Here is a 14,550-nt window from a genome sequence, read left to right as displayed (position 1 = left end):
ATTGCTTGCAGAAGTTATTTAAATCTGTAGACATTGGTACCATTACTTATCAGTAGCAGTCGTCATTGATAGCATGATTCATTGACAGCATTAATTAGTGGTACCATTACTGACTACTGATTCCAGGAACAAATACTGTCGAAGATAAACAACATTAGTTCCTGGTCATTAGTTCCAATCAGTAGTCATTGACAGTAATACTCATTACTAACAATAACTCATGTCAAGAACCCCAAAAAGAACAAAAGCATCGAAAGAAGAAACACATTGAAGAAAAAAAAATCTTCTCCTCTGGCTAATTTAAACTTAATTAGCATGAAATTTGACAGTAGGAAAATTGCAGGGTTGCACTCCTTGCAGGTATCGCATTGTGTTTGTACATAAATACATATATACACAATAAATACCGTTGGGTCATAATGCACTGGAATAATGGGCGATCTAGTTTTTTGTCGTACCGGGCCATTAAAACACTTAAGTAAGCAGCTTTGAGGAGCTATCAGTGCGTTGCTTAACGGTAACCTGCCGGCAAACAATTCGAATGAGATCCGTCGCGATGGTGTCGGTTGTTCAGTGGTGTTTGTTGCCATTGCCCGTTTTGCCGTTGAGCCATGCTCTTTGAATGGGGTCTCACCTTTGCTCCACATTGCATGGCTCGTCGGTGCAAAATGTGGGACGCTGCAAAACCGTATCCGGGCCACAGAGCAATATAATAACAATAAACAAATGACTTCAATATTCAACCATCACCCACACAACGCACTTGAAAAATAAAAAAATTTTATTTCTTTCATATTTCATTACCCAGATCAACAAAGAATTTATTATGTTGTTGCTGGTGATTTTTTTCTCTCTTTTTTTATTTTAATCGTATGTGCCCATATTTTCCAGGTTTATTCTCGTCATATATGTATAGTATAATTATAGAAACAGTTTGAATGGGCAAATAATCGCGTGCGACCGCAAATAATAGGGGCCTTTTAAAAAATTGTTGTCGGTTTAATAAAAATCAGTATTTTTATGGATTTTAGTTCTTTTAGTGATATTTTTATATAAAGACTAATTTTGCTTGGAATAAATGCTTTTGTTTGTCGTTTGTGATTTTTTTCCACGACAATAATGTAGATCATGATCTAAATGAATACTCTGCTTTAGTGTTCTGAGTTGTGATCTAGACCAAGATCCAGACAAGAGTTACATTAAAATCTGGATCAAAAATCAACGGTTAGGTAATATTATTTATTGTTTGACAATTACAGAATTACAATTACAATTACAATTAAAATTGCAGAAACAAAAAGAAAATATTAATAACTAATAATTACAATTATTAATAGTCACAAAAACTATTTACAGAATTTAATAATAAAGTAAAAATGCTACTATTTTTATTATTATATTTAAATATTAATATACTTCAGTCTTATTATCACCTACTAAAATTTTCATTAATCACTAACATTAAAAAATAATTATTAATTATTAATATATGCCTAATATAAATATTTGTTCGTATTTTATTCAATTAAAAAAATTTCACACACATAAACAGTACATTTATAATTTAATAACACTTAACTTTTAAGAACCAATAATAATTGTTCTTGAAAAATTAAGTAATAGGTAATAAAAGTAAAAATATTAATTAATACACTAAGTGATAATTAATAATTTATTAAAAATTTAAAATACATTAATACATTAATTAAATAATCATCTGGACAATATGAACTAGGTCAAGATCTGGTTCCAGATTATGATCTAGATCATCATTATTAAGTATTACTATGTAGGAAAATTTCCTATGTTACATAAAATAGTAAATCTTGAAACTTGTTTATGCAATTTTAATTATTATTCTTATTATTAATTATTACTGGCGCAATAAAAGCCGCTCGAGAAGCATTACATGTTGAATTATTATTTTTATACCTGCAGAAAATCTATTATGAAAATAAATCAAAATAAAAATAGTATTTTAAAAATAATCTTTTGTAGAGTTTTTCTTAACAAAGAAAATCAAGACAAACGGTAAAGATTTTTTTTCCTAAAAACAAATAAATAAAAATCAGTTTAATTGAAATTCATTTCCAAAAAAATTATTTTTATTGAATGAAATTAATTTGCAACATGTTTTTAAAAATATTTTTTAGTTATCAAATTTTTTTGCACTATTTGACATTTTCAATTATTTATTAAATTTATTCAAAAAACTAATTTTACGTCTGGACAGATGGATAGAATATTTGGACGATTATTGTACATTAATTAATTATTATAATTAATTTATTAATATTAATTAATTATTATAATTAATTTATTAATAATAATTAATTATTACCTATAATTAATTTATTAATAATAATTAATTAATATTTTGTTAATTAAAATTTGTGTCAATTATCAACATTATTTAAAAAAAACCCATTATTATTTAAAATGATATCAGAAATAAAATGAAAGCTTGACCTCTAAAAATAGTAGTAAACAAATTTTTTACCATTTATAAAAAAAAAGAAAATTCCCAATAATTTTTTTTTTTTTTTGCAATATAATAAAATTGAAATTATAATGTAATAATTGGAGAGAAAAAATCCAGTCGGTCAGAATAGTAAATAAAGGATCGGAAATGAACGAGTCCAACCGTGATCGGTAACGGTTAGGCACTATCCGTTACGTTCTTGTATTGTAATGTAATCGATCATGAGATAAGTTGATGAAGGTGGAATCACCTGTTTCCTGTCCCTGTTAAAGCTTTGACAAGTTTTTTTCTTTAAAGATATTCCTCTCTGCTTATTTATAATAATATGCAAGCGATGAATGTATAATTTTTTTATTATAACATTGAAAAAAAAATTTTTTTTTTACATTTATTCTTGATTAGAAAAAAGATGTAATTTTTTTTTTCATTTCCAATTGACATTATTAGCAATAATGTTTTGACACCATTCGTCAAGTTTTATTTTAAATTATTCGTCATGTTTAATTTCTTCTCTATTTTTTCTTCTATTTTTCTTTTTCTACTTCTTCTCTTCCTTCTTCCTTTACTTCTTTTCCTATTCTACTTTTTCTATTCTAGTTTTTTTTCCTTTTCTTCTTTTTTCTATTCCAATTCTTCTTTTCCTCCTTCTCCTTCTACTTCTTTTTTTTATTTTTACCTTTTTTGCTTTTTGTTGTTTATGTTGTTGTTGTCGTTCTGCTTTGAAGTTTGCTATTTGTTTTTGATAAATATAAAAACGACGTGTTAATGCTTTTTAATATTTTTTTTTACGAAATAGTTTGATACGATACTTTCTAGGAACGTTTTTAATTTCATCTGAAGAAATATAAATCAATCAACTCTCATAATCGTGCGCGCAATCATATAAGAATCTTGCATCATCTTAAGAAAAACTTAAGATTTGGATCAAGAACATCGGCGCTGATGGTTTTATTCTTTTCATTTAGCGAATCTAGCGAGTGCATAAAACAGAAATACACAGGGTCGTTGAAAACTATTATGAGATAAATGGTGATCTAACACTTTACGCAATATCGCTATATTGCCAGTAGATCAATTAATTTTCAATTGCAAAATCTTTTTACGATTTGTATTGCGTGAGTGATGAACAAAGGGGTCTAGGTCAGTGGACCTCTCGTAATATCCTCTTCTTCTTCTTTCCTTTTCTTCATCTTTTATTTCTTCTTCCATTTCTTCTTCTTGTTCTTCTTCTTGTTTATCTTCTTCTTTATCACCTCCTTTTTTATCAATCTTTTCTCTTTTTCCTTTATCGAAAAATAATCCCTGATAATGCTTTGAATTTATATCCTATGTGATTGGAGAATTAAAATATCCTAAATTACCAAAGTTCCAAATAGGGACTTTCAGGAAACATTCGTGTTGGTCCCTTGGTTACAAAATTTCTACAAATTAGAAATTTTCATTAAAATCCATTAAAAAAGTTTAAAACTAAAAGAATTTAACTAAAAATGGTAAAAGATGAAAAATTAGAAAAAAGAAGTTGCTCAGAAGAGACAAAGTTCTAATGTTCATTTTTCGAACCGTTATTTCACCTTCGACGTTCCAATATCCGTTAATGTCAACAATGATCTCTCTCTCAAATACGTGTAGATAATTTACAGTTCTTTTTTTTGCATACGTGTTTAGGCATTTGAATTTGAAATACTTTATAGTTTATACATATATGGACAGAGTTGAAGAGTTAGAAAAAATTTAAGGATCTTTCACGCTCTTTAAATCTAAATTTAGTAAATAGCGAGTCACTAAATTATGTTAGCTAGAAAATTCACACATTTTTGTAGTATTTAGACAATTATGTTCTTGTATAATAAACATATTTATTATGCTATTTACACTACTAGTTTAATTTATATTTTAGTCAATTTGTGCCATTCAACTTTGGTAATAATAGGGATTGGTAGCATTAATTTTTAGGAGCAATAGTAATTGGTAGCATTAATATTAATGGTAGCATTAATCATTAGTAACATTAATTATTGGTACCATTAGTCATTAGTAACATTAATTACTGGTAGCAATGGTCAAGAGTAGCATTAGTCGTTAGTAACAGTAGTTATTGGTAGCATTAATCTTTAAGAGCAATAGTTATTGACAGCATTAATATTATTGGTAGCAGTGGTCAGGGGTAGCATTAATCATTAGTTTAACTCTTGATAACATTCGTCAATTGCAGCTTCAATTCTCAATAAAAATTCTCAATTACAGTTTAAATTATTTGATACATTTTTCAATTTTTTATTACATTTTATTTTGTTACATTATAGCTTCAATTCCTCAGAACATTTCTCAATTGCAGCTTCAATTTTCCCTAACATTTGGCAATCGTATCTCTTCAATTCTCAGTAACAATTATTAACGACCACTCTCACTAATTAATAACCATTAGTAATAATAGTTTCAATTATCAACAATAATTATTTTCAAACCTCTTGCCAAAGTTTACCCCATAAATATGTGATACTGAGAAAAAATCAATTTTAACAAACCGCGCGAAAATGTTTCTTTGTGTTGATATACTGAAAGTGTGACAAAGAAAAGCAAGATAAATGGTTAACATGTCTAATGATTAAGTCTTCACTTGTTCAAAATTCGTTTAGCTTAATTTGTGAATTTGTTAGTTAAATTTAATTTCTCCTCTTTGTTTTCTCAAAAATACATGCACTTTGCCCTCGGTGATAAAATTAGATTTTTAGCTGAATTTTGAAAGTTTCCATTGAAAAATCTAATTACATTTTAATCCTCAAGACATTCAGTTTGGTTTCACGAACAAGATTGACGCCAACAAACATATCCATAACTGTCAGCTTTAATAAAAGAAGAAATATGAATGGCAAAAATTGAAGATGAAGAAAAAAGAGAGAGAGAGAAAGAAAAAAGAAGAATTGAAAAGGGATGTTCACTAACGGATCTTTTATGAACCGAAACATGTGTGTAATACTTCTTCTGATATTGAAGTAATCTTATTTTTATTAAAATAATTTATTTTTTAGTAGGAACAAAATTTTTTATTGTGCAAATAAAATAAATAAATTGAATTTAAAACATTTCAAATGTTTAATTTTAATTATTATTTATTAATTATCAAATTCAATTAATTTTCGTCCAGTTTTCCGGTGTTAATTTTAATAATAATAATTATTTAATTATTAATAATTAATATTGTTATTGTTAATAATGACTGAGAAAAACAATCGATAATTAATTGTTACTACTATTAATATTAATTGTTAATTGTATACAAAATTTTTTATTGCAAATAAAATTAATTTTTTGATGATTTGAAAATTCTTAATTCCCTTAAATTTTTGGTACAATTAATAATTATCGGAAAGAATTTTTTCTTCTTGAGCTCACTATACAAAGTTTACAATGTTATAATAAAAATGGCAGACATAAATATGGATTATAGGGAATTTTTTTTGTTTTGGTTTTTTTAAAATAAATTATACCAGAATTTTCTGGAACCGGATTATCAAGTCGACCCTGTCCCTCTCTCTCTTTCTTTCTTTCATTATTTCTCGATTTGTGCGTGGCTTATATGCAAGAGAGTGTGACAAATGTACAAAGGGAAAATATGAGTACAGAAGGAGTTAAAAATAATTTTTTGGAATACATTTTGCGAACGTCATTAACGGGGTTTAGATGATGAAAATAAAGCAAGCGAACCATACAGGCTTTTATGAATGCGATACATGGCGACAAAAGAGGAAGAGAAAGAAGGAGAGAGAAAGAGACGCGTGCGCGCTGCATGCATAAGAAATGCAGGCACCGACGGATGGACCAAAAGACAAGAGGACAGACGGATGGATAAATCACGACGTTAGCTTACTTCTACTCTCTAACATCAGTCTCTCTCTGTCTCTCTTCATCTTTCTCTCTTTTTCTCTTTCTCTATATCTCTCTTTTTCTCTCTTGGTCCCAGACAAAAATCGTACAAAAATTAAGCCCGAAACGAACGCCCACAGTGCGACTCTTTAATACTAATACACCAGTCCGAAAAAAGTTTCATATGACCCCGTGCGCGCTCTTTCTTTGTTTCCATCGACAAAATTTTAATTCTTCACTTCGTACTTTTTTGAAATGCGATTTTATTAAATATTTCTATTAACACTATCAATTACAGCTGCTAATAATAACTAACGCTACCATTGACCCCAGGTATCCAAAATTAATGTACCTGTAAAAATTTTTAGGATTAATTCTTGGTAGCATTAGTCATTAGACTAATGCTACCAAGAATTAATCCTAAAAATTTTTACAGGTACCATTAAAGATTGTTACCAACAACTGATGCTATCAATGTCTAGTGCTACGAATACAACTTCAATTAATGGACACTGATATTAAAAATTAATGCTACCAATGATCTATGTTACACCAACAACCAACAATTAATACAACCAAGGATTTACCCTATCAAGAACTAATGCTGCTAAAGACTAATGCTGCCATTAATTAATAGTACTGATGACCAATGATACCATTAATTAATAGTACTGATGACTAATGGTACCATTAATTGTGGGGCTGGATGCTATAAAGTGTTACGCGACTTAACTTAAAATTGAAGTTGTAATTGAAACTTTTAATTACTAAAAATTGAAATTAGTATTTATTAAATTAACCGAATATATTACTGAAATTTGAAGCTACAGTTGGAAATGTAAACAATAATTGAAGCTAAAAGTAACGAATGTTACCAAGAATTGAAGGTACAATTGACCACTGTTACTAAAAAAATTGAAACTACAATTGACAAATGTTACCAAGAATTAAAGCTACACCTACAATTGACAAATTTTAGTAACAATTGAAGCTATAATTGAAAAAGTTACTAAGAATTAAGGGTACAATTGAAAAATGTTACCAATAAATAATAATTGAAGCTGTTAGTAACAAATGTTACCAAAAATTGAAGGTACAATTGACCACTGTTACTAAGAATTGAAACTACAATTTCTAAATGTTACCAATAATTAAAATTACCATTAAAGAATATTTCCGAAAATTGAAGCTATAATTGATAAATACCACTAAAAATTGAAGCTACTATTGATAAATAATATTACAAAAAATATCATTTATAAAAATCAGAAATCACTGTAAATTTAAAACCTACCATTGTTTTGTTGTACCTAAAAGTTGTCAGTGATAGTGTTTATGATTGTTGATAGCTTCAATTGATTATATTTACGGCTCGTTGATATTTTCAATCGACGGAAGTTACAATAAATGGTAATTACCATAAACAGATGTTACGATCGTTTATAGCTTCATTTTATCGTATATTTTCAATTGCTAATTCGCTTAAATCGACGATAGCGGCAATCAAGTATTTTGCTCTGAGCCATGCAAACATCAATAAATGTTTTTAGTCAATATTTACTGAATATTTCTTTACGTTTCTTTTAGTAAATTATCTTCAAATTATCGTAGCTTCAATCGATAATTAGTCTCAATTTAGAACATCTTTTGGTCCATTTAGCTTCTGTAAGTTATCTTCAATATTTCTTATATTTTAATTTTTAATTGATGTTCGGTCAATTTTTAGCTTCAGTGGTTTATCTTCAATTTTTGTCATACTACAACCAATGTTTAGTTACTTTTAGCTTCAGTTTTTTAGCTTCAGCTTTTTAGCTTCAATTAAGTTTGTACTAAAATCAGTGTTTAGTTAACTTATAGCTTCAGTAGCTTGTCTTCAATTTATTTCGCATTTTGAATACTAATTGAAGTACTAGTTCAGTCAGTTTTTAGCTTCATTAGTTTGCCTCCGATTTATTTTGTACTAAAACTTATTTTGTACTAAAATTTTAGTTAATTTACAGCTTCAGTAGTTTATCTTCAATTTATTTTGTACTTGAATCAGTGTTTACTTTTAATGTTTAGCTTCAGTAATGTAGCTTCAGTATTGATCCATAGTCTTCAATCGTTATTGTCTTCAAATAAAGTACTAAAATTGTTACTCGATTTTTTGTGAGTTCTTTCATTATTTCTTCTTTATTTAATTAATTTTCATTATTTACAACAAAATTGCAAAAAAAAATACTAAATATAAATACAAAGAAAAAAACTTTTTTTTTTAACGAACAGAAACGAAGAAAGAAGTAAAATAAAAATACAAAGAGAAACATTTATTTAAAACGAAAAAAAATTAAAAAGATAGCAAAAAAATAAAAAAAAACAGTAAACTTTGGATATTTTTTTGAATATATATGAATTACGTCTCGATCGGTTGCATGTTTTTCTGAATCCGGACACAGTTCTATATAGTGTGTGGTATGAAAAGGTAAGGGGCAACGAGCTGTGGTGTAATGCAGATCTTGTATCTTGCCATTCTGCAGAGTGAAAGCCAACAACCTTGATTTAATAATAAAGGTTGCATTGCAGTCCCTAACTGAGTGGAATTGCAGCAGTAAAAATAGCTCCACATAATATCCATACTATTTCCTTCTGCTTTTGTTCCCTCTCTTCAATATAATATAATAATATAAAGCACATCGCATCGGTCAATATCTTATAATTCTCGCTTATTCATTGAATTTACATCTCCATAACATTTTTTTATCATATTTTTTCTTATATTTTACATTTTTCCCTTTGTATTATTCAATATATTTATTATATATTTTTTTTATATTATTTACTTTATTATTTTCTTATTATTTTATTTATTTTCTTATATTTTTATTATTTTATTTATTTTACTATTTCTTTTATTATTTTATTTATTTTACTATTTCTTTTATTACTTTTTTCCTTTTACAATTGTTTATTATCTTTTTATTTACAAATTATATTATTTTGTATTATTTTATTTATTATTTATTATTGATTTTACGGTAATTATTAATTAATTAATTATTAATTATTAATTATTAATTATTAATTTTTGTTTAAAAATAGAATTATTATTGATTGGAAAATTATTATTGAATAATAATTATTATACACTGATTTTTGTACAAAAAATGCCTCACATAGTTTTTTCAGCAATAATTTAACAAATAAATATTTTGTAAACAAAATATTTTATTCTTTATGACATGGAAAATATTTGTTTCTTTCAATCCTTGATCTTTAATAGTTGTGAACTTCACCGAAGTAAATAAAGTTAAATAATAGCTGTTACAATAGTTTTATAATTATTATAATAAATATAGAATATAAAAGAACAAAATCCAGTAATTATAATAATTATTGTTAAAAAATACTTCAATTCTGTTGATGATAAGTAATTATTGATGAAAAATTATTGGTAAATAATTATTAGGTAGAATATTTTTATGATTCTTATACTAATATATAAATTTGAAAAAAAATTATACTCTAATAATTATTATTATTAAAAAATACTTTAATCTTTATTGATAAAAAATAATTATTATCGATAAAATATAATTATTATCGATAAAATATAATTAATAAAATATAAATATAATAAAATATAATATGGTGAGTTATTTACTGATTATAATTATTGCAACTATTGGATACTAAAATTTTAGAAAAATAGTTATAATAATTGCAAAAATATTATAATTGTTAAAATCAATTATTATTAAAAATAATTATCATTTGAAAATGATTATAATTAAAAAATAATTGTTACTAAACAATATGATTAAAAAATAATTATTACTAAAAAATATGATTAAAAAATAATTGTTACTAAAAATAATTATCTTTAAAGAATAATTATTTTTGCGAATAAAAAATAATCTATTTTCATAAATAAATTAAAATTAGATTATAAATAATAGTATTTTTTGAATTAACAAATGAGATAATAAAGCAATTGTCAATTTCATCACAATTTTTTGAAGAAACAATTTTTTCCCGTGTTTTAATTCTAATAATGAAACAAAAGTGACAATTATTTTATTTTTAAAAAATAATAAATGGAAAAAGCCTGAAAGCTATAAAAATGGTTCATTAATAACTCGAAGAAGATGGAGAAGAAGAAGCAAAAAAAAATAAATAATACGCGTATGATCATAAATATGAGACTATTAAGAATCGTGAGTTTGATTATAAGTCATCAGGACGGCAAGAAATTATAAAGAAAAATGTACTTGAACCCCAACGAGAAGCTGGAGAGTTTGATTCTTTTGTAATCTTAATATACAATTCTAACGAAAACTAATTAGAGTCATCGTAAATATCTTCAATACTATCTCTCTCTCACTGCCCTTCAATTGATATTTATAATTTTATTATTTTGGCTGAATCTTAAGAAAAAGTATGTCAATGATATTATATTATTATAATCTACTGCTCTCGATGTAGTGCATAAGAAATTATTTTCTTTAATTAATCGAATTACTTTAATAATTCGATGTAAATTAATATGGTAATTATATGCAAATTAGTGCCTATAATAATTTCCAGATTATTTTACTAATTCGGCAGATTAATTTTCTAATTCGAATAATGACTTTAAATAATTTGACAATAAATTCGGTACATTAGTTTGTTCACTTTGTAAATTCTAAATTAATTTACTGTTTCGGTTAATTAATTTCCTTATTCAGATAATTAATTTACTAATTTGTAAACTGATTCCTTTAGTTTGTAAAATTATTTACTACTTCGGTAAATTTATTTACTAATTTATTAAACTAATTTAATAATTCGGTAAATTAAGTTAATACTTCTGGAAATTTATTTACTAATTTATTAAACTAATTTAGTAATTCGGTAAATTAAGTTAATACTTCTGGAAATTTATTTACTAATTTATTTAATTAATTTGATAATTTAGTAATTCAGTTTACCAAAATATTAAATTAATTTGCTTTAAATTTAAATAATCAATAGTAAATTAATTTAATTAAATTTAAATAATTTATTAAATTAATTTATTAATGAGAAAATAAATTTTAATAATTCGTTAATAAATTCGGTAAATTAATTTACTAATTCGGTGAATTCATTTTAATTTGCTAAATTAGTTACTTAATAAATTAATTTGCTAATTTTATAAATTAATTTACTAATTTATTGAACTAATTTAGTAATTCGAAAAATTTACTTACTATTTCAGTAAATTTATTTACTGATTTATTAATTTAATCTATTAATTCGCTAAAATAATTTCCTAACTTGGAAAATTAATTTATTATTTTGGTAAATTATAGTAAAGCAATTTAATGAAATAGTAAATCAATTAATTAAATTTATTTACTAAAAACAAATTAAATTACTAATTTAGTAATTTCAACTATCAGTTCAGTATTTATTCAAAACATTCATTAGAATAATGATATAATAATAATACGTACACATTAATTTATCTAAAAGATAAATTCTTCACTAGAACATTAAAATGTTTCCCCTAATAAATTTTTTACATCTTTCAAAAATCTTTGAAATCAATTTTTGTAAAACGATAAATCTCATGTGTTTTATATGCATACAACAAGTAATCTAAGATAGCAAAGGAATTCAGTTTAAATAGTAATAAATATATATTATGTATTCACGAGATTGACATTAGAGTTAGTCACTGAGATTAAGAGGAATTGTACTAAGCGATCACGTTTTTTCGCACTCACGTGCCTTACAAGCGAGTTAACCATAAATTTATTTTATTATTACTATTCTAAAAGTTCTCGCAAGAATTGGATAAATTTCACATTATTTTTCACTAATAGTTATTTGATTAATTTTTTCTGTAATTAGCTTCCTTGTATTTTGTAGTTCAATATTTTTATTCAAAGGCGTTTTTAAAAAAATTATTATAGCAATTTTAATTAATTATAGTTTAAATAATTTTTCTTGTTGATAACTTCAAATTCCGCAGTGGATTGTAGATTCTACGTTTTACTTAGCTTCAAAAATAAATTTACAGTAGTTTAATATTTTCAAAAATTGAAGTTTGCCTCTTTAATCATCGTTGGATTTAACAATTTATTTTAGATCAGAGGAAAAATATTTTTAATCGTCGATTCTTTTGTTTACTGATAGCTTCAAACAAAAAATAGTATTTTATTATCACTATCAACTTCAACAAATATTTTTACTGAAAACTACTATTTTTACTATCAACTACTAGTTTACAACTACAAAATACTATTTTTTTAACTGTCAACTAATCTAACTAAAAATTTAAAAAAAAGTAAAGCTCTAAAATTGAAAAAGTAAAAATCTAAAAATTGTGCCATAATTAAAATTTAGAGAGTAAAAATTTCTATACATGTATATATTTATTTATTTATTTTGTGCTCTCAATGTAGATATCAATGATCTGTCTTGACATTTGCCGTCACCCTCAAGTAACTTTAGCATTGGGCTCGGCACTTATTCCTAGCCCTAAAGCTCTCAACTAAATGTGCACACAGACAAAACTATTTATGTATATATATAGCGAATTGTGGCACGTGATTACGAGAGAGTTCGCCTACTTGCTCTCTGCTATGTCTACCAACAGTGCATTACGTAACCACTACTCATATAAATAATAAACCACAATGTGGCCGCTTAAATCCACAATCTTCATTACAGAATACAGACATATATATATATATATATATAATGCGCAACAACCTTTAAACTAACAACATTGCAAATTCATTGTTATTTCTTACAACTTTTCACTATTTTTTAACTATCAACTGCTAGTTTACAACTAGAAACTACTATTTTTATTGCCTGATACTTTTTACAAGTGTCAACTATCAGTTTCCAACAGCTACTATTTTTACTATCAACTACTATTTTAGAACCAAAAACTACTATTTTGTAACAGTCAACTACTAGTTTACAGCTAACAACTACTAGTTTTACTAGCAACCACTATTTTTACTATCAACTACTATTTTTACTATAAAATTCTATTTTACAACTGTCAGCTACTATTTTACAGCTAACAACGAATATTTTTACTAAATACTACTATTTAGTATATAATAATAAATATAAATATAAATAGTATGTAATAAATAAAATAAATAAATTTTTTCCATCAACTACATTTTTTACTATCGACTACTATTTTACAACTGTCAACTAATTTTTTTACTACCAACTACTATTTTACAACTGTCAACTACTTTTTTTACTACCAACTCCTATTTTACAACTGTCAACTACTTTTTTTACTACCAACTACTATTTTACAACTGTCAACTACTTTTTTACTATCAACTCCTATTTTACAACTGTCAACTACTTTTTTTACTACCAACTACTATTTTACAACTGTCAACTACTTTTTTTACTATCAGGTACTTTTACTAGTTTTACTGTTATAATCCAGTAGTTGGCAATTGTAAAATATTAATTTTTTGTTGTAAAACAGTAGCTTATAGTAAAAATAGTAGTTGACAGTTAAAAAATAGTATTTTGTAGTTGTAAACCAGTAGTTGATAGTAAAAATAGTAATTTTCTGTAAAAATATTTGTTCTTAGCGGTAAACTAGTAGTTGACAGTTGAAAAATAGTATTTTTTTGCTTTAAATCTATGGCTGATATTAAAAATTTAAAAATAGTAGTTGTTACTTGTAAAATAGTAATTGACAGTAACTGTCAACTATTACTATATTTTACTTTAATTAATTTAATTAACAGTATTTTTACTTCATATTATTTTTACTTCATATTGTACTTTTTTCAGTAGAATTTTTTACTTCCTTCAGCATTTTTATATTTTACTGATGAATTAGTAAATTTTACTAGTAAATTAGTAAATTTTGCTATTAAATTAGTTAAAACTATTTTACTAATAAATAGTAGTTTCTACGAATTTATTAGTAACAAGCCAGTTATTAATTTAAATTAGTAAACATTTTTACTAATTACTATTTATTAGTAAAACTAGTACAGAAGCAAAAAATCAGTTATTAATTCAAATTATTAAACACTTTTCCTAATTAAAATTTAAAGAGTAATGGGAGCTATTTATTCAATTTTTGCTAATTCTAATTCACAGAATTTACTGCTACCAAAAAATATTCAAAAATTCCAAAATAATTTTTTTGATTCGAACTTTTAAAACTTTCGGAAAATAATTATTTTTTCAGAAAAGTAATC

General features: G+C 25.1%; 1 protein-coding gene across 10 annotated transcripts in view; it reads left to right on the top strand.

The window, feature by feature from the left end:
* Window positions 1-14,550, top strand: part of LOC122501406 (caveolin-3-like) — a 278,146-nt gene that overhangs the window by 206,835 nt on the left and 56,761 nt on the right. The gene's annotated exons all lie outside the window — the stretch shown is intronic.

Source organism: Leptopilina heterotoma, unplaced genomic scaffold (assembly GCF_015476425.1).
Source record: "Leptopilina heterotoma isolate Lh14 unplaced genomic scaffold, ASM1547642v1 Lhet_209, whole genome shotgun sequence".
NCBI lineage: Eukaryota > Metazoa > Arthropoda > Insecta > Hymenoptera > Figitidae > Leptopilina > Leptopilina heterotoma.
The sequence above is the reverse complement of the archived record's forward strand: the minus strand, read 5'-3'. Positions and strand labels throughout refer to the sequence as shown.